The sequence below is a fragment of the Dipteris shenzhenensis genome, chromosome 20 (assembly GCF_047967505.1).
Source record: "Dipteris shenzhenensis isolate YYH24624 ecotype China chromosome 20, Dip_SZ_1.0, whole genome shotgun sequence".
Lineage (NCBI taxonomy): Eukaryota > Viridiplantae > Streptophyta > Polypodiopsida > Gleicheniales > Dipteridaceae > Dipteris > Dipteris shenzhenensis.
In genome coordinates, this window is record NC_141615.1 from 52,664,458 (window position 1) to 52,687,134 (window position 22,677).

General features: G+C 40.3%; 1 long non-coding RNA gene across 1 annotated transcript in view; it reads left to right on the plus strand.

Moving 5' to 3' along the window:
• The window catches only part of LOC147889833 (uncharacterized), a 109,504-nt gene extending 87,076 nt beyond the window's left edge, over positions 1-22,428 (plus strand). Inside the window, exons 2-3 of the long non-coding RNA XR_015542852.1 lie at positions 20,033-20,070; positions 22,279-22,428. This is a non-coding gene — a long non-coding RNA (uncharacterized LOC147889833). The remainder of the gene's footprint in view (positions 1-20,032; positions 20,071-22,278) is intronic.
• Positions 22,429-22,677: the final 249 nt, after the last annotated feature.

Here is a 22,677-nt window from a genome sequence, read left to right on the forward strand (position 1 = left end):
TAGGAGTGTGCACATGCAGTGTGTGCACAGTGTGCCTGGCAAGAGACTGTGCCTGCAGGGGTCAATGCTGAGGTGGCACTGCTGATGTGGCAGAGATGATGTGGCAATGATGACGTGGCCTGGTGATGTGGCCTGATGATGTGGCTTGATGACGTGGCTTGATGACATGGCCTATGATGTGGCATTGATGACGTGTCAGGTGACATGGCAGGTGACGTGGCCTGATGATGTGGCCTAGTGATGTGTCAGGTGATGTGGCAGGTGACGTGGCACTGTGGATAAGGGTGCCATGTGGCAAAAATATAACCAATGAATAAACACAGGGTCAATTGACCTAACCCTGGTCAGGGCCTATCTGCCATGTGTCAATACACAGACCAACCCTATTTGCTTGGTAACTTGGGTTATGGTACGTGGGTTACCTTAACCAAATAAGGTGATGTGGCACCTTGATGACGACCAAACCTGACCCTGAGGATAAGACCTTGCCACGTGTCGCCTCGTGGTCTGCCGGAATCTTATGAGATTCGACGGAATGTTAGAGATTTCGTTCCAGAAGAAGCTAGAGGTCTATGCGCTACGAGTCTTCACAGTCGTTACCTCGTCTGCGAGGTGTTTGCTGTAGAGGTCAGAGTCGCTGAAGATGCTGTGGAGGAGCCAGGTCAATGGAGAAGCTTTGGGCTCTGGGCACGGGAGAGGCCGTATGCCTTGGAGGTCTGCTGCTAGTGGGTGCGCCTCGGAGCTTAGTTGATGGTGGAGCAGCCCGTGAAGCTGGTAGATGGCGCGATGAAGCTGGCGTACTGTAGAGGCTTGGAGCCCATAGTCGACTTGGAGGTCAGCAGGAGGTCGCTCTGTCATAGATTTCGTCGATTGTGGCATTGGCTGCTAGGTGCACAGTCGATGCTTGTAGAAGGCTGTGGTTGTTGAAGGTGTCCAGCCGATAGGAGTTGTACTTGGGTCGGACAGCCCACGGGAGTGAGGTGGCTGCTAGACCGAGAGCTTTGAGAAGCGCTATGGAAGCCCGTTGGTGGAAAAGGGAGGCGGCCGTTGATGCTTTGAAGAAGAAAGCTGTAACCCATGTGTCGGCGCCTTTGAGGCTTGGAGCGAAGGAGCGCTTGCAGAAGGGCTTGGAAGGAGCCGCTGAAGAGGTTTGGAGCTCTGATCGTCGAAGAGCCTTCGGAGGCTCAAGGCATAGCACTATGAGAGCTAATGACAGCCATTCGGTGGGCAATGGCTAATGGCAGCCATTCGGTGGGCTGCGCTGGCCTTCGATGGAGAGGAAGCACTAGAGTAGAAGCAAGTCGAGAGACTCTCACAAATCTCTCTCTCGTTCTCTCAAATAGAAATCTATCTCTTTCTCACAGATCTCTAAAAAAACTCTCTCTCAAAGACTAAGATCTAGATCTCTCTTTCTCTCATAAACAAGGAATACTCTCTTTCTCAAGCAATGAAATCTTTCAAAGAACTCAAAGAAAGAATAATGGATGGAACTTTCTTCTCAATGGATGGAAATTTCTCTATCGCTCAATGGAAGTGAAAGGAATGATCTCACAATCACTCAAGAGAACTCTCAATCTCACAATCTCTCTCACAAGAAGGATGGCGCCTCAACGGAAGGCAGAACCATGCTCTGATACCATGACAAAATATGAAGAGGGGAGAGGAGAAGAGTGGAGATGAGGAGAGAGGGCACAGCTAGAGAGCACACCACAAATGACTAACTGTACACTAGAATTAGTTGAAAAAATAGAATATATACAAACCCTTTTAGGGTTAGGGTTAGGGGATCTAACCCTTTCCTTTATAGCACTCTATAAGGTTAGTGCTATGCACATATGATCACGTGATGGTGCTATGCACACATGATCACATGATGTTGAGCATGAACTCTCAACAAGTTGTGGGTGGAGAGTCAGATATAACTGCTTTTTGCTCCTTGCTCAAATTTTTAATTTGAGCGGTGGTGAAACCTCATTGTCGGCATACACAAACTTGCATCTATATGCATTTATGTCATCTATCATTAAGGCATTTATTGATAACATGGTGGAGCATCCAAAGGAAACATTGGTTGCTACGCCCATAAGTTGTCCTAATGTAACCGCTATATTGGACGAAATGGGGAGCTCTTTTGAGGTTAGGGTTATCATTAGCAAGCGACCTCGTGTTTTGACATTTGGTAGCGAGGCATTTACAATCCTCTCTGACCCTTTGAAAGAGGCTAATGACAAAGTCATGATGGCCATCGTCAAGTTTGATATGAACATCTCTTGGTTTGATACTTCAATCATTTGATTCAATTTGCTTCTAACATTTGTTTATTTATTGCTAGATCAGCACAGAATCGCATATGTATGCTCGATTCTCTCCTTTCAGTTATACTTAGTGATACCAAGAAGACAGTAGATGATGTTTGTTCAATGCTACAACCTTTAGACTTGGATGGCATGCTAGTCATCTTTATGCCATATTATGAGAAGTAAGTATCGTCTCAATCTTTCTTTTAGTCTTTTATTTGTAATATTGTGTCAATTAATACTTAATATTGTGATAAATCTTATCGCTCTTTATTGGTGATGTAGCTCACATTGGAGCCTGATAGTATGGGATCTTTGATGACAACCATTGTTGGTTTGTCAATTCATACGGGGTGCTCAAGTAAGTGTTCTTTTATCATATCATTATGAACTTGCATCTTACTATTTACTACACAAATTCACTTTGTCATATGTCATGATGGGCAGGTCTACAAACAAGTTAGTATCTGTGATTATGAAAATCAAGGAGCATCAAGACCAACCAAATTTCCAGATACACCTTGTAGTGGAGCAGAAAGACAAGTTTAGTAGTGGGTGGAGAATTGCCTACAACTTCATGTTGTTCCTCAATGAAATTTTTGAACATGTCTCAATAGAAGCATATACAAAGCTCGAGCTACAAGATTTTATGGCTAAGACTGTTCACTACCTAACTACTACCATTGGGAAACAACATGATGGACTCAATGAAGAACCTGAGGGAGCCAAAGAAAAACAAGAGAAAATTCAGTCTCCTTCTACATCACAGCCTTAAGTAGAAGCATTACAGTCTCCACTTGAATTAGAGACTCAATGCATTCGTCCTACACAAGAAGTAGAGACTCAATGTGCATCTACAACATCACATCTTGCAAAGGAGGAAGAGATTGAGTCTATCCCTATTGCACCAGACGTAGAATCTCAATGTACACCATCCACACAAGAAGTAGAGACTCAATGTACCCTTAGAGAATCACAGCCTCAAGAGGACTCATCAGACTCTATTCAGTTGTTAAACATGTAGAAAGAAACATGAGTCCTTGAATATTTTTATCTTGTTTGTGTTGGCTGATGATAGTGTTTTTTAAACTTATGTTAATTGTTACAATACATTAGGATATTTACTTATGATATTTATTCAATTTGTATTATTATTGTATTAGCAATTCTAAAAAACTAAATTGTATTAGCAACTCTAATATGATCTGCTCAGTCCTACCAGACTTGTTGTAGAGAATGCAAAACTATTACAAGCCATAGAGGCCAAGATCACACTAGAAGATCTCATAATTAGTATCTCTTATCTTCTCAACAATCCAATCTTCCACAGACTCCACGTCCATATCCTCAACATAATTACAATGAAGGAAGAAATTCAAGCAATCATGATGGATAGTCAGGCCACAGACTCCACGCCCATATCCTCAACATAATTACAATGAAGGAAGAAATTCAATCAATCATGATGGATAGGCCACAGAGGCTGAGATCACACTAGAAGATCTCATCATTAGTATCTCTTATCTTCTCAACAATCCAATCTTTCACGGACTCCACTTCCGTATCATCAACATAATTACAATGAAGGAAGAAATTCAAACAGTCACTGGACAGGCCATAGAGGCCGAGATCACACTAGAAGATCTCATCATAAGTATCTCTTATCTTCTCAACAATCCAATCTTCCTCGAGCTCCACTTCCGTATCATCAACATAATTACAATGAAGGAAGAAATTCAAACAGTCACAAATTGTTTCTTTATAATCTCTTTGGGAGGCCTTTATTGTTCTTTCAGCATCCCGATCAAATCGGCCATACCGAGTGCTTCGATAACGTAGGTTGCTTAAGAAGTCCAAGAGATCTTGTCATGCTTTTATAATACATTGTAAAAGTCTTTCGCTCTCTGCTATCTTCTGAGTCTCCTTCCTCTCTGTTTGCCTCTGTGCATCGAATTCCTCTCTCTCCATCCGTGTGAGTGGAGAGCCTTGTCGAATTCTTGCATCTCTCCTTGCTCCTTGGTCAGCAACCCATTGTTTAAGACTGTCGATTCTAGACTCCACGTCTACGACGATGCCAAGGACATCCATGGTGGGTGGAGAGATGATAAATTAAGAGTGATAAACGAAGAATGTGCTTGTAGGACTAGGATGGATGAAAGAAGGGAGTCTAATTATATTATTCTTGTCTTCAATCACTTTATTTCATAGATTTAAATCGATTCAAAATCTATCATCTCATGTGTCTCTCACATTTACGGTCTTTTATGTTTTACTTCACTCAATGGACAACTCACCTCTCTAAATTTATTAAATCGGTTTCACTTTTTTGGAAGTCTAATTAAGTATATACAATAAATATCTTATGATGAGAATATAATAATTATATCATTGTTATGTTCCATCACTTATTTTAAAGATTTCAATGTACTCAAAATCTATCATCTCACATGTCTCGCATTACGGTCTTGCATCAGCAAAGTCTAACTTATATTATATTAAAAAAATATCACATGATGAGATTCTAGTAATTATATCATTCTTGTGTTCCATCATTTTATTTTATAGATTTCAATGTACTGATCACTGTCTTACTTGTCTCACATGTCTCGCATTATGGTCTTGCATTCCATCATTTTATTTTATAGATTTCAATGTACTCACTGTCTTACATGTCTCACATGTCTCGCATTATGGTCTTGCATCTGTTACTTCAAATAATCTAGTCATCTTAGCCTCTACCAATTCTTTATTCTGAATCTTTCATCTCACATTATGAGTCTGCAGTTCTATAAATCCCTTAGTAGTCGTTCATCTTCTATATCTCGCCCGTAGAAAACACTTCTTCCACTTTGCTGTTCTTACCTTACTCCTCTCCTCAAGCTTGCTGCTTCCATCTTGCCCGTAGCCTTACCTCCTCTCCTCAAGCATACTCCTTTCATCTTGCCTTACCTCCTCTAGTTACCTTCCTCACTCTCGTTACCTTCCTCCTCTCATTTTTATGGATCTTTTTAAGGTAATCGATTCTGTCGAGCAAGCCATTAGCAGTATCAAAATATGGATTGCCGAGAACCACGGAAAGAGAGAGGAGAGAAAGCGAAATCCAGCTCCATTAACCCAGTACGAGAAGGATGACTTTGCTTGTTAGAAGGGCTTAGATAAGGAAGAGAAAATAAAAATAAGTATGGCTACTAGTGAAATAGATAAATTGCAGTCATATAGGAGAGAGCTAATAGACTTTCAAAGTGAGATATTTTCGCGTGTGGCTCATTATGGAAGATTTCCACCCAGGAAGTGCAAGCCATTCGGAATAAACAAAGTGTTATGTAGGAGAAAATTCATCAATCCTTACTTCTCTTCTATAATTTTAACTACATCGATGAGGATGAGATGAGCTGGGGTTGAATTTAGGCTAGAGTCTTGAAAATAGATTTGCCTTCCAGTGAGAGGCTTATTGTAACTTTTTGTGATTTTCAACACCTTTATAAATATTGTGAGAGTTTGCTACTTCCACTTGTAACTTTTGAAAGTGTTTCCTAAACACTATTATAAATGTTAAGAGAGTTTACAATTACTGAATCTTATTTTTTTGTGTAACTTATCTCAGGCTTATTGTAACTTTTGGTGTTTGTCAACACCTTTATAAATATGGTGAGAGTTTCTTTAATACTGTAACTTTTGAAGGTGTTTATTAAGACCATTAAATATTAAGAGAGTTTACAACTGCTGAATCTTATTATCTAGGTTGTGTTAAATTTTATAATTTTAGTTTCATCTCCTTTAAAAATATATATAAATGCTTGTTTTTATGTTTTTATATGTGCTTTAAAGATTGGGTTTTTCTTAAATTTTATTTGAAAAGTAGTCCAAAAGTATATGTAAAAATGAATTTGTACATTGACAAGTCCAAAATTAATGAAATAAGTGTTTTCTTGGGATATTATATGTTGCAAGTATTTCATTTCTTTTGCAAAGAATTCACATTTGATAGAAGATGATGGATCTCAAAATACTCCTTCTATGACAAGTGACATTCCGAAAAATGTATGCATATGCACAAAAAGTCATCAATAAGCACACTCCCAGAAAAGAAAAAACTTTGAACAAGGGCTTTTTTTTCATACATGAAATCATTTCAGAGTCTGGAAAGAGTGTTGAGTGCAAGGGAGTTTCATTGAATGATTTTTTGTCCGACGACACTGCTTGGGAGAGGCCTCAGCTTTTCTTTGTCTATGAAATATCACCAGATGACATTCGTCAACTCCTTGATAGAATATTACATACCACCATTGGTAGAGTGGGACTATGTAACATAGTCATATTTACTGATAAAGATGACAAGGAAAAAATGTCTGCTACCATAGAAAAACAATATGGCAATGAGCTTAAGATTTACAATGGTATATACTCAAGAAAAAGGGATGAGAGAATGTGGTCTCAGGATATAGTCTTGAAACCTTTTTCTTGTGCATGAAGAGCCCTTACAATGATCACTTCTTATAGAACAACATAAGAGGGAATGCAAAGAGATTGCAACTACTGTTGGAAGAGCATGAAGCTCCAAATCCCCTCCATCGCAACGCAAATCACTATGAAAGGCCAGCAAAAAGTGCTGATCTTTTAATTAGTATGATGGAATTTTTGCTGCCCTCCAGATGGGAAGTCACATTGTGTCGAATGGGACATTTGTTTGAAGCTCTTATCAAAAAAGGACACCATGTAAATATTATTGAGAGCCCTGCTTGCTTGGAATACCTTGATGCCATGGCTTCTCTCACAATAAAGTATGATAAGAAAGGTCCGATCTCACATGAAGAGGATGCTGACATAGAGATGGCCATGTATGATGAGAGCAAGAAAGATGAGGAAAATGCTAAAAGCTTTGGATATGATAGTGAGGACACTAGTGATAGTAAGGAAGCTGAAGAAGATGGATATGACACTGACCTTGCCTCAAAAGGTTACATAAAAAGACCACGAAGATATCTAGAGGTATGAAAACTTATCTTTAATTTTCTTTATTCATTTAAAGGCCTTTTTAAAATTATAATTAATTTAAAATTCTGAATCTCATCATTATTTTATCCTTTTATAAGAGAAGGGAAAGGAGGAGGATGAGGAGGACATAGCTGGAGTAGAGAATATAGAAAGCTCATCTCAAGAAAGCAAAGCTGCTCTGGCTATCCATCGGATGACTCTAGAAAATAATCATACCTTGCAGCAAATGGAGAAGTCATTTCAAGTTAGGTTTCAAGTTCGAGAACAACCTCTTACTTTTATATTTGATGAAGAGGACATTTCAATCTTATAAACTTCAAGAAAGAGGTTAATGACAAGGTCATAATAGCCATCCTCAGGTTTGACACAAACTTTTTCTTGACTTTATGCTTTTGTATTTCCATTGGATCAAATGGACTAATATTCTTTTCTTTTTATTGCAGTATGTTTTAGAACAGCTTCCCCTATATATATAGAGATGTGCATATATGGTCGATCCTCTTGTTTCTAGTGTACTTAGCAATAAGTAGAAGACCATAGATGATGTTTTTAAGTGGTTGCGACCTATTGATTTGACTGCGGTGCGAGTTATCTTTACTGCATATCACGAGGAGTGAGTATCAATCCCTACTTAGCTTATCTCTTACATTGTGGAGGATTATATCAAATAATAATTATTCTTAATTGATAATGCAGCTCGCATTGGAGCTTGGTGATTGTGGACATCTTAGCCAAGCAATATTTTTTTGTTAATTCAATAGCATCTATCCATGGCAGTGTGTCAGAGTAAGTATAACCTACTTGTGTCATAATTACATCATTGAAATGCATCCTATGCAATGCGCACATTCATTTATGTTATCTATTTTGATGTGTAGATCGGCTCGAAAGTTGGTAGGTGCTATAGATGCACTTATGCAAATGGAAGGTGACTTAGAAGGTCAAATAGAGTATGTAACATGCCCCGCAACGAAGCAGAATGATGACCACAGTTGTGGGTAGAGAGATGGATATAACTGCTTTTTGCTCCTTGCTCAATTTTTAATTTGAGCGGCAGTGAAACCTCATTGTCGACATATACAGACTTGCATCTATATGCATTTATGTCATCTATCACTAAGGCATTTATTGATAACATGGTGTAGAAAAATAGAATCAACCCTATGATCCTTCCACTTAAAGGGAAATAATTGAATCCTAGAGGTAGAGAAAACCCTTGAAGAGGAGTAAATCATCCCATTACCCCTAAGAGAATAGGCAACTATAAATACTATTGTATCCCAAGCATGGATGATTTTTTCAAGTTAGTTTCGTTAAGAAGATAAATTTTTATATTGGCATTGAAAGTTGTTATGCTTTATTAAAAATAAATGTTTGAAACATTCGCTAGGATTTGAAAATTTTATGCAAAAAAATTTAAAGTTTCGCTAGGATTTACATATTTTCCTTCAAATTTCAAAAGAAAATGTTGAAAAAATCACTACATTCTACCAATATTGTGAAACTTTAAAAATGAGCTTGAAAACTTTCGCCAAGATTTTATATTAATATATAAGCATAACTTCACATCCCTGATCCCAAGACATTGGGAACCAAAATGCAGGAAGAAAACAAAGAGCCTTAGCCAATGGTTAGAGCAAAAGATCTAGAAATCCACACTAGCATTAAGGTAATGAGTACAAACACCTTGCACATCATGCCTATGATCATGATGACCCTTAGGATTTATCAACACAAGGTTCTCATCTCTCAATATGCTCTTTCACAAAAGCCAGCTACTTAGAGTTTTTGTAGGATGCATGGTGGTTTACAAGCAACCCTGTGACACTAAAAAGTGATCGGTTATTAAAGCTTCACCCTAATATAAATCCTCAAGGGAACTTTGTGATGGGTGATGACACACCTCAAAAGATAGAAATAATTGGGAACTTACCTCGCATAGTGATCACTACAAACAGCATAAGAGAGGCATTTTATGGCCTAACAATGGCACATAATCTTTTTTCTATTTGAAAGTGAAATGGAGGCTATCTTTAATAAGTAGGTATGCACATTAGGAAACTTGAGAATTCTAGCTAAAGCATTGCCAACATTTCCAAGATTGGGTCTATGTTCAAATTAGCTCATATGATTAGAATCAGGATGCATATTCGAGTACACTATGGCATATTAAGAGGTTTGGACACCTCAACTTCAAGAGTCTAGTATCCTTGAACATTTCAAATATGGTACAATGACTTCCACAATATATTTTCAAAGAATGATTTTGAGTCATCTGTATGGGAAAGCAACATGGACAACTATTTCCAGCATCTTGGTCTTGACATTCATATATTCATAAAATCATACATTCTGACATTTGGGTTGATGCTCCACAGTCAATCAGAACAACATTATACATAATCACATTTACTTATGATTATTCTAGGAAGACATGAATATACTCCTAAAATAGGAGTTTGGCACACTCAATCTTTTCAAAGACTTCAAAGCTATGGTGGAAAATAGAATTGGTATGTACACACGTCTAGGATGAGCTCACTACCTTTCATAGACACTATGGAGAATTCACATGCAGTTACACTCCTAAGTGAAATGGAGAATTCAAGTGAAATAATAGAGTCATTGCAAAGTCAGCAAGATGTATTCTCATCAATGAGAAGAAAGTCACAAGGAAGTATTGGGTAGAATCATGTGACATGGCATTCTATCTAATGAATTGAAGTCCCATGGATATCTTACAAAACATGATGCTAGATGTGCCATCAAAGGAATGAAGCCCTCTATCAATTGCATCAGAGAATTTGACTCGCTTGCCTTCTTCTATATAAACTCAAGAACAAGCTTGATGTGACTCAATAAAGTGTGTCTTTACAGGGTATGCAAAAGAATCCAAGACATATAGGGTATATGTCCCAATTAAGAAAAATGTATTCAACTCTAGAGATGTTATCATTGATAAGTCATTGATGATGTTCTTCATCATATTTTGAGGAGCCTATCACACTTGTATTCAACCGGTACCACCACTAGTAGATCATTCTCATCGTGATAACATCTTCACATTAATATAGTCTTGCCCCAATGTAGTGGAGATTATCAGTTTAGCCATAATTGTATAATATAGTCCATATTTAATGCAGATTAGTGTTTATCTAGGACTTTAGGTTCATTCCATATCTCACACACCTCAGGATTAGGTTATGCCTTTTTTAATTGCATCTGATGTATGGGCTAGTCAAAGTGTGAAGCAAGAGTTATGGCCACGATCATGACAGTATTCATCTTTGTAAGTTGTGTGAAGGTCTCTTCATAATATGTTCCATACTCTTGGCCATGTCCCTTGGCAGCTAAACTAGCTTGTATTTGTCAACTTCTCCATCTAATATAAGCTTGAATTTTTCTCTACAAGGAGGTCTATCAAAGTCCAAGTTTAGTTCTTGATAAGAGCATCATACTCTACATTTGTTGCTTATATTGCTACGCTAGTTCTTGGAATGAGGTTTCCTTCAATTCCATCACTTTGTCCATGAATGCAAAATTTCTTTTATAGACCCATATTTCAAGTTCCTTTCTTACCAGAGTATATCTTCTAATATTTATAGTGGAAGTCACTGGAATATCAGTGATGACCATAGTGGGGGTTGCGTCTATTGTATTGAGGAACTTTTTTTGCATTAGCTGTGAGTTGTCGTGGAAGACAATGCACTATGTGATGTTGTATGGGGACTGATCGAAAGTTTGAAAACATAGAAATAGACATTTAGACAAGAACCGTTATTCTTCTTAAAGGTATTAGAGGATCCGAGAGAGTGGAGTGCACAAGAGATGAATGACTATCCATTGTGTTGTATTGAGCATGATAATGAATATATACATCTTACCCATTAGGGTTAGGGTTAAGATTACCCTTATGCCCTTATGCTCTTCTCTAGAATATTGTAATTTACATTATCTTAACACTCCCTCTTAAATTGTAGAGGGACTTGGATTTTGCAGTGCATAGGATAGTAGGGAAAACTGAAAACTCTATATGTGCATATGTGAGCATTGTGACTATACGAAGAAAGTCAATACAATGAGTACAACTTAGATCATGTACATACATTGACTATCATTTCCCCCTCTTAAGTTGTAGATCTTTGGGAACAAAACCCAAAAAATAGACCGAAGGCAGTAGGGAGATATACCAAAAAGTAGGAAGCATTCCTTGATCAAAGATTGGTCGAGCAATCAATGAGTGTGTGATGACCACGTGCTAGAAATGGTTGAGCTAAGTACATTTATGTCATAATCTTTTATGGAGCCTTAAGTTGCTTGATAGTAGATGCATCTAGATGTGAAGTTGATCACCATATAGCCAAGAGGATGTAATCCAAAAGGTTGTTTACAAACAAGGGTGTCACCAACCCAAAAAATTTGACAACACTACCCGAGCTATCATAGGATGCAGGGTCATAGAAGACCGCACAATCATTGTGGACAAAGTGATCTAGGGACTACATGTTGAGAGTGCTCTCAACGGAAGCAAGAACGGAAGAGGGAGAGAGAGAAATAGAGAGCCACACAAGTTTTGGTGGGTGAAAAACCACCCTAATCTTCTTTTTCATTCATTTATATATGTGTTTGAGTATTGTACATAACCGGGGTAAAGGCACAGTGACCTTTAACCCCCACAACCTCCCACTTAAAGGAAAATGTGCCCTTAAGGGAGAACAACCAGTGAGCATACTATCCAATGCCCATCAATACACGACAATACTCAAACCGCTGACTAGGTAGACTCTTCGTCAGCATATCTGCAGGGTTATCATCTGTATGAACCTTGACAAGCTCTATGCGCTTGTCCTCAAGTACCTTCCTAATGAAATGGTACCTGACCTCAATGTGTTTGGTCTTTGCATGAAAGACCGGATTCCGTGCTAGCTGAATAGCACTCATGGAATCACTATGCAATGTCGGTATGAATCCCCAAATCTCCCACTAGCCGATCAAGCCATATAGCCTCCTTGCAACCCTCTGTGGTTGCAACATACTCAGCCTCTATGGTAGACAAAGCAACGCACTTCTGTGCATGAGACATCCACGACACTGCACCACCTGCAAAGGTGAACACATAACCAGAAGTGGATCTCCTACTATCCACATGCCCTGCATAGTCTGAATCTGTGTACCCAAGTACACGCATGTCTCCTTTACCAAAGCAGATGCACATCTCCTTGGTACCCTTCATGTACCTCATGATGCACTTAACTGCCTCCCAATGTCTCTTTCCTGGATTAGCCATATACCGGCTAACAACTCCCACTGCAAATGCAATGTCTGGTCTAGTAGCTATCATAGCATACATAAGACTCCCAACTACTGATGCATAAGGAACCTTGGCCATCATGGCCCTTTCCTCATCTGATTTGGGACTATCTGTATGACTCAGTTTCACATATGGAGGCAATGGAGTATTCACTGCCTTCCCCCCCTCCATATTGAAACGCTGCAATACTTTTGTAACATACTCTTTTTGTGAAAGCCAAAGGAGTTTCCTACTCCGATCACGCGTGATGCGCATACCAAGAATATGACCTGCAAGTCCCAAATCCTTCATATCAAAGGCCTTATGCAACTTGGCCTTTAATGCATCTAGCTCATAAGTATTCTTGCTAGCCAATAGCATATCATCCACATATAGTGCCAGGATTATCAGGCTACTATCCTTAGCCCTTTTAGTGTAGAGGCAGTGATCAATTTCACTCCTTCTAAAACCTTGGGATTGAATGAAAGCATCAAACTTCTGATACCATTCTCTAGGCGCTTGCTTAAGACCATAGAGACTCTTCTTCAGCTTGCAAACTAAATGCTCTTTGCCCTTTTCTTCAAAGCCTTCCGGCTGCACCATGTAAATTTCCTCATGCAAATCCCCATGCAAGAAAGCTGTCTTGACATCCATCTGCATAAGCTCCATATCCTCTACTGCCACTAGTCCAAGCATGCATCTAAATGTGGTCATCTTCACAACCGGAGAGAATATCTCATCAAAGTCCACACCCTTCTCTTGCTTGAACCCTTTAGCAACCAAACGGGCCTTGTACCTAGGCACATCATCACCTGTGACCTTCATTTTGTAGACCCATTTACATGGCAATGCTTTCTTTCCATGTGGCAAAGAAACCAAGTCCCAAGTCTTATTCTTCATAAGTGAACTCATTTCTGATTGCATAGCATACTCCCACTTGCGTTGATCCTCACGCATCATAGCCTCTCTGTAGCAAGAAGGCTCCCCGCAATTAGTAAGCATCACATAGTCTACCCCTGGAACAAACTTATCAGGCGGTCTAGACACTCTAGAAGATCTTCTCAAGGGCATTTCAGCTTGCTGTCCCATTTGCATATCAACCACATTTGGCTCATCATTTCCACCAATAGATGATTTATCATCTACCCTTGATTGTATACCTGTGGGAGTGCTTGGTGGTACCATTTCTTGCACATTTGGTGCATGGACAGCTTGTTGTCTATCAACATATGCAGGTGGATTCACATCTTGGAAAGTGATTCTCCTCATTTCCACATCCCTCATGGGTGTCTTATGCATCTTCTTCTCATTGAAGAAAACATCATGGCTGCGTATGATCTTCGTTGCTTCTGGATCCCAGAGACGATAGCCCATCTCTCCACTTCCACCATAACCCAGAAAGATGCATTTCCTAGACTTAGGATCTAGCTTCTTTCGAAGCTCTTTTGGCACATGTGCATATGCCTCACACCCAAATATACGCAAATGAGAGTAAGAGGGCTTCTTGCCACTCCATGCCTCTTTAGGAATACCACCATCCAAACTCTTACTAGGTGATCTATTGATCACATGCACTGCAGTCTTCATTGCCTCAGCCCAAAAACCACCAGAAAGACTTGCATTGGAAAGCATGCATTGCAACCTTTCTTGAATGGTACGGTTCATCTTTTCTGCAACTGGATTTTGCTCTGGAGTACGAGGGAATGTGAGCTCCCTCTGAATCCCACGTGTATCACAGAAATGCAGAAAGTCATGAGAGAGATACTCTCCACCATTGTCAGTCCGTAGGCATTTAAGCGTTCTACCTGACTGATTCTCAACCAAGGCCAGCCATTTCTGAAATACTTGGAACACATCACTCTTCCGAGATATAGCATGAGCCCACACTTTCCTAGTTGCATCATCAATGAATGTCACATAGTATTCAGCCCCACCTAATGACCGTGTAGGCATGGGACCACATACGTCTGAATGCACCAAATCAAGCATTTCAAACTTTCTTTCCCCTTCTTTTATGGGCTGATTTAGTCTGCTTCCCATAGCGACAATGCTCACAAAATTCAAAATCAGAGAAACTCAAATGCGGTACATAACCCAAACGGCATAAGAGTTTCATTCCATTCTGGCTCATGTGCCCCAACCTGCAATGCCACAAAGAAGTGCTTGGCTGCTCAGTTATTGCAACAACATAATCAAATACCCCTGATACATGTAAGGGATACAAAGTCCCACACTTGGCACCCCTGGCCAAAAGCATCACTACTACACACGGATCCTATTGCGATGTTTACGTACCGACGTTTAGCGCTCGCTTAGCGCTAATCGTCGGTATAAAAAGCGGGTGTCGTAAATCGTCGCTATATAGCGACTATTTTAAAACGTTGCTATATAGCGACTTTTTTTGTAAAAGTCGCTATATAGTGACGTTTTAAAATAGTCGCTATATAGCGACTTTTTAAAATAGTCGCTATATAGCGACTCTGAGACAAAATACTATAGCGACGTTTTACAGAAAGGTTTTTTTTTTTTATAGGGCTTAAAAGTTAGTTTTTTCCAATGAAATTTTTTTTTAAATTTTCATACATGTTTTAACTCATAGAGAATAAAAAATTGAGAGCATGTACATCAAGCCTTTGAAGCTCGTATATTCATGTCCAAATTTGAGATGAGAGAAATCAAATAAGAGCATTTACATCAACTGTTTCATCTTGAGCCAAGTCTAAGGCGCCAAGCAAGTCTATCTCCAACTCTATACCGAGTTGATCTCCTATATCATCATCGTACTCTAGCATCGTACGTTCACCTAAAGGTATTTGATCATCTTCTTCAATAAAGCGTAAGTGTGGTGATTGATCTTGATGATTGTTGTCTTCTTCATCAATATCGTGATCTCCATCCTCCTCCCGTGCGATGTCATTATGCGCATCTTCCTCTTGGCTCATATGGTGATCTACATCTTCTTCGCTAGATTCATCAATTGGATCCGGCATTGGTAGTGGCATCTCCATATCCACATCTCGATCTTCAAAAATTTGCTTACTTCGTGGTGCAACTTGGATCACGTACCACCATCTTGGATCAGAACGATCTGGATGAAAAACCACCTATATTGAAGATGGGTGCCAAATGTCGTCAATTATATATATATGAATGGACTTTAAAAACGATAGCTTCGAATAATTAAATCATTAGTATGTACCTGCTCACAGTGCTCGGGAAGAACAAAAGTATCACTTTCATTGGTCCAATGTTTGGTGGAGTCTATTGCAAAGAGACCGCTACTATCTTTTCTCACTGTCGCATGGGGACCGTTGTAAGTAGTTCTAAACCATTTTACATCAAGAATGAAAATAGTAAATCGTCTGAAATCAATTTCATAGATGTCGCGTATGGTTCCACAATAATCCAACTGTGAGGAGAAAAGATTGGTATCTGAAGCACTTGCTCGGCTATCTTGTGTGAAGTTAGCCATGACTCCACAATCATACGTGACTCTCTTTGAATCGATGCGTTCCACGCAAAAATGTCGTCCATATGACCATAATGCACTATACTTTTTGTACTGTAAAAGAGCATCATTAAAACAATGAAGATGCACCTATTTTATAGCATATATTGCCACAAATAATTACTTAATTACGTCAAGAGATAAGAAACTTACATGCACCATACATCCAGATGATAACTCTCGCTCGCATTCGGTTATTGTCTCTCCATCACGTTCCGCTTTACGTAGAGCCAGTTGTAACCAATCAAGTGACATGTGAGTGGGGAGAAGAGCTAGATCTCGTGGATATGGTTGTGATCGCCTGTACATTACTCTGAATCTCGTCCTTGCATTTATTCTTTCTACTTTGGCCACTTCATATCTCTCAATCCACTTCTGCATCTCAGGGCTATTGAGGATACAAAACTTATTGAATTTCTCCATTTGCTCTTTGCTCATCTTTCTTTCAATCCCTTTTCCTTGGGGAACCTCGCCAACGATGCGATCATCATCCTTGTTGTGCCAAGCTTGCGGCATATCAAGATCCGTGGATGCAAGAAACTCTGTGATATATACTAATGACTCTTGTACAAGCCATCCCTCTGCCATGCTTGCTTCCGGTCTTGCTCTTTGTCTTACAAACCCCTTTAAAGTTTTCATAAATTGCTCGAGGAAAAACATCCATCGACTATGTACGATACCTGCTATAGCCACCTCATCAACTATGTGCACAAGCAAGTGGACTTGAGTTGTCATAATGCTCGAGGGAAAGTGCTTCTCAAGCAAGCATACGGCTTCGATGGATTCCACCCTAGCCTTCTCCCCGGGGGATTCAAAGGGGGAAACTTATGATATCATGTGAGTGTACAATAGGGGGATTTTTTGAAATGAGGCATAAGCTTATACATTAGGGGTGGGGGCCCTTTTGAATTTTAGGGGGGGCATGCCATATTTAAGATGGGGCCCACATAGTATAGGCTACCTTGGGTAACTAGTCCAAACAAGTTTGGTTTTGTGTATGGTTTTAAATAGTCATAGGGAAAGTAATCTTATTGTGTAATCTAAATGCTTGAGAAAGAACGTAGATTTAAGGAAAGGGGGGGACATAATAGAATTTTGGTGGTATCTTATAAGCTTAAATAGGGGTGTCTTATCATCCTACGTGGATCTTAAATAGGGGGTTTTCTTGAAGTTCATGCACGCAGGTGACGTCCCCCTTTAATCAAGAGTGAATCCCCCGGGGCCTTCTCGATGCTCGATATAGAGATCTCTTTTTGAGATATCCACCTATTTCACATGTCCATGCATATGTAAGATATTTGAGATATCCACCTATTTCACAAGTCCATGAAGAAAATACATAATGCGATTTGATAGTAAGCATACCTCACAATACCACAGATCTTGAATATAGCATTTCTAACATCTTCTTGTAAGCACCCTTTTATTGTAATTGGGAGGATGAACTATCAAAGCAACAATGAAGTCATGTCAACAATATAACATAATAATAATTACGCTAACGCATCACTATTATCGATATACTAATTCTACTTAGAATACCTGTAAGACCTTGTGCCAATCATGGGACTTGAGGCCACTAAGCTTATTGTCCTTTGAAAATGCTCCTTTCAAGCAATGCATGTACCCACTTGTAACAAGTCCTACACGCGTGCATAAATGTGTTAGTACAAGACATGCGTGCAAAAGAGAGTAAAAAAAGCATAATCCCTCATTGTACATGTAAAGACACAACCACGTACCTGCGCACTCTCCATATCCTGGGTAGTCATGCATGGTCCACATCAAGATACCCCTGACCAAAATATCATTGGTATGTCTAGGAGCTCTGGAAATATCAAAGACCTGCACTCCTCTCCATAATATCTGTAACTCCTCTATCAAAGGTGCCATGTACACATCCATGTTTTTTGCCTTGTACTTTCCTGGCATAAGTAGTGCAAGCATGAGGTGTCCCTTTTTTATTGTTAGCCATGGTGGGATATTGTAATTCACCACGACTATGGGCCATGTCGACCAAGATGTCGAGCGTAACCCGAAAGGATTCACGCCGTCCATGGCTAGCCCAAGATGTAAGTTGCGTGGCTCCCTCGCAAAGTCCGGCCACTGATTATCTATGTGCTTCCAAGCTGCACAATCTGCGGGAATCCTCAATGTGTCATCAGTGGACCGATGAGATGCATGCCATGTCATCAACTCCGCTATGGATTTGCATCGAAACATGTGTTGTATTCTTGCAATGATGGGAAAGTGTCTCAAGACCTTTACCGGTATCCGCTCACCCTGCAAGTCATCTCTATATCGTTGTTCCCCACACTTTGGACAACTAGCCAAATCGCCATGCTCACGACGAAAGAGAATACAATCATTACGGCAAGCATGGATGGTATCATAATCCATACCCACCGTTGTTAGCATCTTTTTCGCTTCATCTCTTGATGCGGGCATGGTATTTGGTGCAGGCAACATCTTCTGGAGCAACCTATGACAAAGACAATATCCAAATGATGATTCTCAAAACAAACAATATACAAATAATGAGTCAAATTAATGCAAGGGCTAACCTCATTAAGGCCGAGACACTTGTATCCGACCACCCATACTGTACTTGTAGATTCAAGATTGAGAGACAAGCACGTAGTTTAGACATCCTAGCACCCTCGTACAAATGTGTTGATTGCAACTCTCGCATTTTGACCTCATACTCTGACATCACGTGTACGTGGGATGTAGTGCCCCTAAAAATGGAATCCATCATGTCGACCATACCCTCGTCGTCATCTGAGAGACTATGGTCTTGTTGAAAGTGAGAAGGTATATGTGTACCCTCGTCACCCTCCTCATCCTGTTTTAAGATTTCGTGTAAATATAAGATCTTCCATTTCTTGGTATACAATAAGATTGCGAACTTAAATAGCTTTGACTTACCGATGAGCCATCAACATGTGCAACACCAACTGGGGGTACTGGTTCCGGTTCCTCCCCATACATCCTCAAGTGGCACATGATAATACGACATTTATGTCGTACTTCTCGCTTGCAATGAGTGCAATGACAATATAACCTTTCCGTAAGCCACTTCGTGCTCTCGGGCGTTGGCGCATCATCGGACGAGCTTCCACTCGTCCCTTCCATCTACACTTATAAAATCACAACATAAGCATGAGGAGGACATATTGACAATTATAAAAAAGCATGTTTGAGCTTCTCTTGATGTCATATAAATCCTTTCCATCTACACTTATAAAATCACAACATAAGCATGAGGATGACATATTGACAATTACAAAAAAGCATGTTAGAGCTTCTCTTCATGCCATATAAAAAAAATGACAGTAAGCGTCGCTATATAGCGACGCTTACCTCTGTTCCATCGCTATATAGCGATGCTTTTAATTAAAAACGTCGCTATATAGCGACGGATTAGCGTCGCTATATAGCGACACTGTGGGTTAAAACCCGAAACGACGAAACGCGCGGCGTTTTGCTTTATCCATTCCTAATCTCTCAAATAAGCAATCCAAAATCTCTTCTCACCTATTTTCGACGACCTCCCATCTATTCCAAGCAACCTCCCACTCTATTTTCCACTTCTCACCCCTCTCCTACCTCTTGTACTCCCTCTCTATCCTTTTTCCCTGTTTGGTTTCTTGAAAGAAAGTTTCAACAATGTAGGTTGTTTGTTTGTTAGCTTTAGTTTTGTGAGTGTTTCTTCTTGTATTGCTAAACCTGTAAACTAGTTTTCAAGCTTGTTTTGAAAGGATTGAAACAAAAAACGAGATTTCAAGAAAATAAAGAAAACTCACCTCTTTTTTCTGTATTTCTCTTCCTTCTCTTTCTCCTTGTCTCCTCAATCTCCTCCCTTCAAGAAGTTGCTTTTGTAATCTCCTCCTTCCACTAACATCTTGTTTGGAAAAATGGGTTGTTTTCTCTCTTTTGTAGGTCCAGTCCACTACACCGAGTGGGACATACTATTTCAGGTAAGTGCTTCCTCTTTTTTCCATTTATTATTTTTGTTATTTGCATTGGCCTGCAACTAGTGCAGTGATGGGCGTAGGAACCCTCTCTTCCCCTCCCACTCTTTCCTTCTTTCCCCTTCTCTTATTCTCTTTTTTCCCCCTTCTCTTTTTTCCCTCTTCTCTTATTCTCTCTTTCCCCCTTCTCTATTTCCCCCTCATCTCTTTTCCCTTCTCTCTTTCCTTTCCCTCTTATTCTCTATTTCCTTTCCCTCTTATTCTCTTATGCTTATGCTTCTCTCATTCCCCCTTCTCTCATTCGCATAAGCTCATGCTCACGCATAAGCTCCTTCTCTACTTCCGCATGAGCATAAGCATGAGCTTATGCTTATGCTTATGCTTTCCCCCTTCTCTATTTTCCCCTTCTCTTATTCGCATAAGCTCATGCTCATGCATAAGCTCCTTCTCTACTTCCGCATGAGCATAAGCATGAGCTTATGCTTATGCTTATGCTTTCCCCCTTCTCTATTTTCCCCTTCTCTCATTCGCATAAGCTCATGCTCACGCATAAGCTCCTTCTCTACTTCCGCATGAGCATAAGCATGTAAGTATGCTTAAGCATAAGCATAAGCATAAGCATAAGCTCATGCTTATGCTCATGCATGCGCATGAGCTTATGCTTAAGTTTCCGCATAAGCTCCTTCTGTATTTCCGCATAAGCATGAGCTTATGCTTAAGTTTCCACATAAGCTCCTTCTCTACTTCCGGAAATAGAGAATGAGAGGAGCTTATGCGGATACTCACGCATAAGCATAAGCTCCTATTCCGAGTGGGACATGAGCATAAGCATGAGCTTATGCTTATGCTTATGCTTTCCCCCTTCTCTATTTTCCCCTTCTCTCATTCGCATAAGCTCATGCTCACGCATAAGCTCCTTCTCTACTTCCGCATGAGCATAAGCATGAGCTTATGCTTATGCTCATGCATGCGGAAATAGAGAATGAGAGAAGCTTATGCGGAAACTCATTCTCTATTTCTGCACAAGCTCCTTCTCTATTTCTGCACAAGCTCCTTCTCTATATCCGCACGAGCATAAGCATGAGCTTATGCAGAAACTCATTCTCTATTTCCGCACAAGCTCCTTCTCTATATCCGCACGAGCATAAGCATGAGCTTATGCGGAAACTCATTCTCTATTTCCGCACAAGCTCTATCTCTATTTCCGCATGAGCATGAGCTTATGCTTAAGTTTCTGCATAAGCTCATGCTTATGCATGAGCTTATGCGGAAATAGAGAGAAGCTTATGCTCCTTCTCTATTTCCGCACAAGCTCCTTCTCTATTTCCGCACAAGCAAAAGCATGCTCTATTTCCGCACAAGCTCCTTCTCTATATCCGCACGAGCATAAGCATGAGCTTATGCAAAAACTCATTCTCTATTTCCGCACAAGCTCCTTCTCTATATCCGCACGAGCATAAGCATGAGCTTATGCGGAAACTCATTCTCTATTTCCGCACAAGCTCTATCTCTATTTCCGCATGAGCATGAGCTTATGCTTAAGTTTCCGCATAAGCTCATGCTTATGCATGAGCTTATGCGGAAATAGAGAGAAGCTTATGCTCCTTCTCTATTTCCGCACAAGCTCCTTCTCTATTTCCGCACAAGCTCCTTCTCTATATCCGCACGAGCATAAGCATGAGCTTATGCGGAAACTCATTCTCTATTTCCGCACAAGCTCCTTCTCTATTTCCGCACGAGCAAAAGCATGAGCTTATGCGGAAACTCTTTCTCTATTTCCACACAAGCTCCTTCTCTATTTCCACACAAGCTCCTTCTCTATTTCCACACGAGCATAAGCATGAGCTTATGCGGAAACTCCTTCTCTATTTCCGCACAAGCTCCTTCTCTATGCGGAAATAGAGAATGAGAGAAGCATAAGCATGAGCTTATGCTTCTCTCATTCTCTATTTCCGCATAAGCTTATGGTTATGCTTCTCTCATCCCCCCTCATCTCTTTCCCCTTCTCTATTTCCCCTTTCTCTCATTCTCTATAACTCTTATTCTCTCTAACTCTTATTCTCTATTTCCCTTTTCTTCCTCTTCTCTTTCCTTTCCCTCTTCTTTCCCTCTTTCCTTTCCCTCTTCTTCCATTTCCCTCTTCTTTCTTCTTGCCTATGCCTATGCTTATGTTTGTTTTTTTGTTTTCTGTTTTTGTGTTTGTGTATATGTTAGACATGGGATCACGCCGCTCATCCGACGAGTACGGACAGCCTCGCAGGAGGAGAGCTCACGAGCTATATGCTCCAGAGGACTTTGATTCCTCTCATGTGGCTACCCCGAGGACTACCACTGGTTCGACTCCTCTCGGACCTAGCACTACAACTACCCCAGGTCCGACTCCTCTTCCACGTAGCACTGCGACTACCCCTCGGGGAACTCCTTTGCTAGCCGTGCATGGCTTTGTCGGGAGTCCCGACGAGTTTGCAGCGTAGATGAGCGATGAGGAAGCAGCGAGATTCTTCTCTCTGCTCTCTCAGAGGACCTCAGCAATTCCTTCCCCTACACCGACGGGTGGACGTACTGCCCAGCCATCCCCTCGCGCCCCTTCGACCGCGGGATCATCACTTGCGC